Source organism: Aulonocara stuartgranti (assembly GCF_965226115.1).
Source record: "Aulonocara stuartgranti genome assembly, chromosome: 3".
Lineage (NCBI taxonomy): Eukaryota > Metazoa > Chordata > Actinopteri > Cichliformes > Cichlidae > Aulonocara > Aulonocara stuartgranti.
In genome coordinates, this window is record NC_138941.1 from 72,119,989 (window position 1) to 72,125,988 (window position 6,000).

Consider the following 6,000-nt stretch of genomic DNA (forward strand, 5'->3'; position numbering starts at 1 on the left):
GCATAACAAACATTTCCGAACTCGAGTCTCATTATGCCTGCGACCTTTGGGTGAGATTGGACATTGTGTTTTTGAGTAACAGCAGATTACTGCGTTTTGGCGAGTGATTGAGAGTCTACGTGCCGCCATAACCACCCCGTTTCCCTGAACGTAAAAAGCTTCGCAATTTAACAACACAAAGGTCTTTGGATTCCACACACTGAAGAATAGTGCAGTATGATGAAATCCCTTGGAGGAGTTCGTCAAAGAACGATGCCTGAAAAGAGGGGAAAATGTTGCCAAAATTGCACATTAATTTTAAAATGGCTGACTTCCTGTTGGATTTGGGATATTGCTCCAAGAGACTTTTTTGTACATCTTGATATCTCCTATAAGCTTACCAGGTTTCAGACTCATACATAAAACACAGAGCAGGGGCTGTGATTTTGAAATTTTGTAGGGGGCGCTGTGGAGCCATTTTGGGATATTCAATGAAAATGATCACATAACAGCAAAGCCTTAACCACATTGGAGGTGTGCGCCAAATTTCAAGACTTTTTAAACTTTCCAAGCCCCTCAAAAGCCACTTCATCTTTCATGGTGAACCGCGTTGCCACCAGGGTGCGGCGTTCAGTTTAAAGTCACAATTTTTGCACTGAAGCATCACAAGGGACTGATGGTGATATTCACCGCTTTTGAGGTGGCCACGATGAACCTGTGAAAATCAGTACAACAAAATTAAAGCCATGACATTTCCTGTTCCCACTAGGTGGCGCTGTCCGTATTCCCGACAATGGGCACATCAATCTGTTCAGGGCGGGTCTGACATCATGCCTGTAAAGTCTGGTACTGATCAGACTGGATTTCATTGAGTTATACTAATTTGTTTCTTCATGGCGTGACATCAAAGTTCGCCATGCCGCTGGGGTCACACCCTTTTGCGAAAAGTCACAGTTTTCACTGTAACCCAAGACCAACTCCTTAAGGCTTTCCTGGAGAAATTTGAGGCTGCAGATGTCACCCATCACAATACTGTACCCCAAAGTGTAAAACATGACATTTCCTGTTCCCACTAGGTGGCGCTGTCCTTGATGTCAAATATGGCAGTTGAAATATGTTCAGGGGTGGAGCCTTATCATATGTGTGCTCGTTGGTCCAGATCGGAACATGTATGACAGAATGAGAGGCAATAAGATTTTCATGGCGAGTCATCGAAATTCGCCATGGCGCCACGGCCTCATAGTATTGTGAAAACTCAAAAGCTCCGCAATTTAACATGGCACAAGGGTGTAGTTGACACTGTCCAAATTTGAAGCTTATAGGACCAAATCCCAAGGAGGAGTTCGTTAAAGTTCGAGGCATGGAAACGGTAAAATCAGAGCCAAAATGTCACCTTCAATCCAAAATGGCGGACTTCCTGTTGGGTTTAGGACATTGCCATAATAGACTTTTTTGTTCGACTCTGAAAGTTATATAGGTGTACCGACTTTCAAACATGTAGATCATACCCATACCGGGGGCTCGCGTTTTTCATTTTTCTAGGTGGCGCTACTGAGCTAATTTTCCCTGGCCATGTCTGAGAACATTAAAATACGTAAATTTTCACCAGACCTGACGCGTGTGCAAAATTTCATGAGTTTTCGAGCATGTTTAGGCCCTCAAAAGGCCAATTCATTTGCCGAAATAATAATAATAATAATAAACAGAGCAATTACAATAGGGCCTTCGCACTGTCAGTGCTCGGGCCCTAATTAAAGCTGCAAGCAGCGTTATGAGGGCCCTCGCACCCCCGGCGCGTCGAGCCACGCCCAACACCTAAAACCAGCACGTCCGATCTGATGTCACATTGATGGAATTCATGCATTTAACCACCAGCTAACATTTCAACTCATTCATTCATGATTAGTTAGTCGTTCCACTAGGTGGCGCTCTAACCATTATGTACAAATGGCATAACAAACACTTCCAAGCTCGAGTCTCATCACACCTGAGACGTTTGGGAGAGATTGGACATTGTGTTTTTGAGTGACAGCAGATTACTGCTTTTTGGCGAGTGATTGAAACTCCACGTGCCGCCATAACCACCCCGTTTCCCTGGACGTAAAAAGCTTCGCAATTTAACATCACAAAGGTCTTTAGATTCCACAAACTGCAGATCGGTCCAATCTGATGAAATCCCTTGGAGGAGTTCGTCAAAGAACGATGCCTGAAAAGAGGGGAAAATGTTGCCAAAATTGCACATTAATTTTAAAATGGCTGACTTCCTGTTGGATTTGGGATATTGCTCCAAGAGACTTTTTTGTACATCTTGATATCTCCTATAAGCTTACCAGGTTTCAGACTCATACATAAAACACAGAGCTGGGGCTAATAATTTGAAATTTTGTAGGGGGCGCTGTCGAGTCATTTCTCGCAATTCAATGAAAATGATCACATGACAAAAAAACCTTAACCACATTGGAGGTGTGCGCCAAATTTCAAGACTTTTTAAACTTTCCAAGCCCCTCAAAAGCCACTTCATCTTTCATGGTGAACCGCGTTGCCACCAGGGTGCGGCGTTCAGTTTAAAGTCACAATTTTTGCACTGAAGCATCACAAGGGACTGATGGTGATATTCACCGCTTTTGAGGTGGCCACGATGAACCTGTGAAAATCAGTACAACAAAATTAAAGCCATGACATTTCCTGTTCCCACTAGGTGGCGCTGTCCGTATTCCCGACAATGGGCACATCAATCTGTTCAGGGCGGGTCTGTCATCATGCCTGTAAAGTCTGGTACTGATCAGACTGGATTTCATTGAGTTATACTAATTTGTTTCTTCATGGCGTGACATCAAAGTTCGCCATGCTGCTGGGGTCACACCCTTTTGCAAAAAGTCACAGTTTTCACTGTAACCCAAGACCAACTCCTTAAGGGTTTTCTGGAGAAATTTGAGGCTGCAGATGTCACCCATCACTATACTGTACCCCAAAGTGTAAAACATGACATTTCCTGTTCCCACTAGGTGGCGCTGTCCTTGATGTCAAATATGGCAGTTGAAATATGTTTAGGGGTGGAGCCTTATCATATGTGTTCACTTTGGTCAAGGTCAGAAAATGTATGACAAAATGAGAGGCAATAAGATTTTCATGGCGAGTCATCGAAATTCGCCATGGCGCCACGGCCTCATAGTATTGTGAAAACTCAAAAGCTCCGCAATTTAACATGGCACAAGGGTGTAGTTGACACTGACCAAATATGAAGGTTATGAAATCAAACCCCAAGGAGGAGTTCGCAAAAGTTCGAGGCATGGAAATGGCAAAATTAGAGCCAAAATGTCACCTTCTCTTCCAAATGGCGGACTTCCTGTTGGGTTTGCGTCAATGGGCCCACTGACTTTTTTGTTCGTCTTGGCATGATACACATGTGTGCCAAATTTCATACATGTAGCTCAAACGATGTGGTCGTAGGGCTGCATTTAACAAGGCATAGGTGGCGCTCTAGAGCCATTTCCCAGTGCTCATATGTAAAACCATTAAAATACAAAATTTTTCACCAGACCTGGCACGTGTGCAAAATTTCATGAGTTTTTGAGCATGTTTAGGCCCTCAAAAAGGCCCTTGTTTCGCCTGAATAATAATAATAATAATAATAATAATAATAATAAGAAACGGAGCAGATACAATAGGGCCTTCGCACTCTCGGTGCTCGGGCCCTAATTAAAGCTGCAAGCAGCGTTATGAGGGCCCTCGCACCCCCGGCGCGTCGAGCCACGCCCAACACCTAAAACCAGCACGTCCGATCTGATGTCACATTGATGGAATTCATGCATTTAACCACCAGCTAACATTTCAACTCATTCATTCATGATTAGTTAGTCGTTCCACTAGGTGGGGCTCTAACCATTATGTAAAAATGGCATAACAAACATTTCCGAGCTCGAGTCTCATCACGCCTATGAGCTTTGGGAGAGATTGGACATTGTGTTTTTGAGTGACAGCAGATTACTGCTTTTTGGCGAGTGATTGAAACTCTACGTGCCGCCATGACCACCCCGTTTCCCTGAACGTAAAAAGCTTCGCAATTTAACATCACAAAGGTCTTTAGATTCCACACACTGGAGAATGGTTCAATATGATGAAATCCCTTGGAGGAGTTCGTCAAAGTATGAAGCCTGAAAAGAGGGGAAAATGTTGCCAAAATTACACATTAATTTTAAAATGGCTGACTTCCTGTTGGATTTGGGATATTGCTCCAAGAGACTTTTTTGTACATCTTGATATTTTCCATAAGCTTACCAGGTTTCAGACTCATAGATGAAACACAGAGCAGGGGCTGTTGTTTTGAAATTTTGTAGGGGGCGCTGTGGAGCAATTTCGCGCTATTCAATGAAAATGATCACATGACAACAAAGCCTTCATCCATTTGGAGGTGTGTGCCAAATTCCAAGCCTCTATAAACTTTCCAAGCCCCTCAAAAGCCACTTCATCTTTCATGGTGAACCGCGTTACCACCAGAGTGCGCCGTTCACTTTAAAGTCACAATTTTTGCACTGAAGCATCACGAGGGACTGATGTTGATATTCACCGCTTTTGAGGTGGCCACGATGAACCTGTGAAAATCAGTACAACAAAATTAAAGCCATGACATTTCCTGTTGCCACTAGGTGGCGCTGTCCGTATTTCCGACAATGGGCACATCAATCTGTTCAGGGTGGGTCTGACATCATGCCTGTAAAGTCTGGTACTGATCAGACTGGATTTCATTGAGTTATACTAATTTCTTTCTTCATGGCGTGACATCAAAGTTCGCCATGCTGCTAGGGTCACACCCTTTCGCGAAAAGTCACAGTTTTCACTGTAACCCAAGACCAACTCCTTAAGGCTTTCCTGGAGAAATTTGAGGCTGCAGATGTCACCCATCACAATACTGTACCCCAAAGTGTAAAACATGACATTTCCTGTTCCCACTAGGTGGCGCTGTCCCTGATGTAAAATATGGCAGTTGTAATATGTTCAGGGGTGGAGCCTTATCATATGTGTTCACTTTGGTCAAGGTCAGAAAATGTATGACAGAATGAGAGGCAATAAGATTTTCATGGCGAGTCATCGAAATTCGCCGTGGCGCCACGGCCTCATGGTATTGTGAAAACTCAAAAGCTCCGCAATTTAACATGGCATAAGGGTGTAGTTGGCACTGACCAAATATGAAGGTTATGAAATCAAACCCCAAGGAGGAGTTCGTTAAAGTTCGAGGCATGGAAACGGTAAAATCAGAGCCAAAATGTCACATTCAATCCAAAATGGCGGACTTCCTGTTGGGTTTAGGACATTGCCATAATAGACTTTTTTGTTCGACTCTGAACGTTATATAGGTGTACCGACTTTCAAACATGTAGGTGATACCCATACCGGGGGCTCGCATTTTTCATTTTTCTAGGTGGCGCTACTGAGCTAATTTTCCCTGGCCATGTCTGAGAACATTAAAATACGTAAATTTTCACCAGACCTGACGCGTGTGCAAAATTTCATGAGTTTTCGAGCATGTTTAGGTCCTCAAAAGGCCGATTCATTTGCCGAAATAATAATAATAATAATAATTAAAGCTGCAAGCAGCGTTATGAGGGCCCTCGCACCCCCGGCACGTCGAGCCACGCCCAACACCTAAAACCAGCACCTCCGATCTCATGTCACATTGATGGAATTCATGCATTTAACCACCAGCTAACATTTCAACTCATTCATTCATGATTTGTTAGTCGTTCCACTAGGTGGCGCTCTAACCCTTATGCACAAATGGCATAACAAACATTTCCGAGCTCGAGTCTCATCACGCCTATGAGCTTTGGGAGAGATTGGACATTGTGTTTTTGAGTGACAGCAGATTACTGCTTTTTGGCGAGTGATTGAAACTCCACGTGCCGCCATGACCACCCCGTTTCCCTGAATGTAAAAAGCTTCGCAATTTAACATCACAAAGGTCTTTAGATTCCACACACAGGAGATCGCATCAATCTGATGAAATCCCTTGGAGGAGTTCGT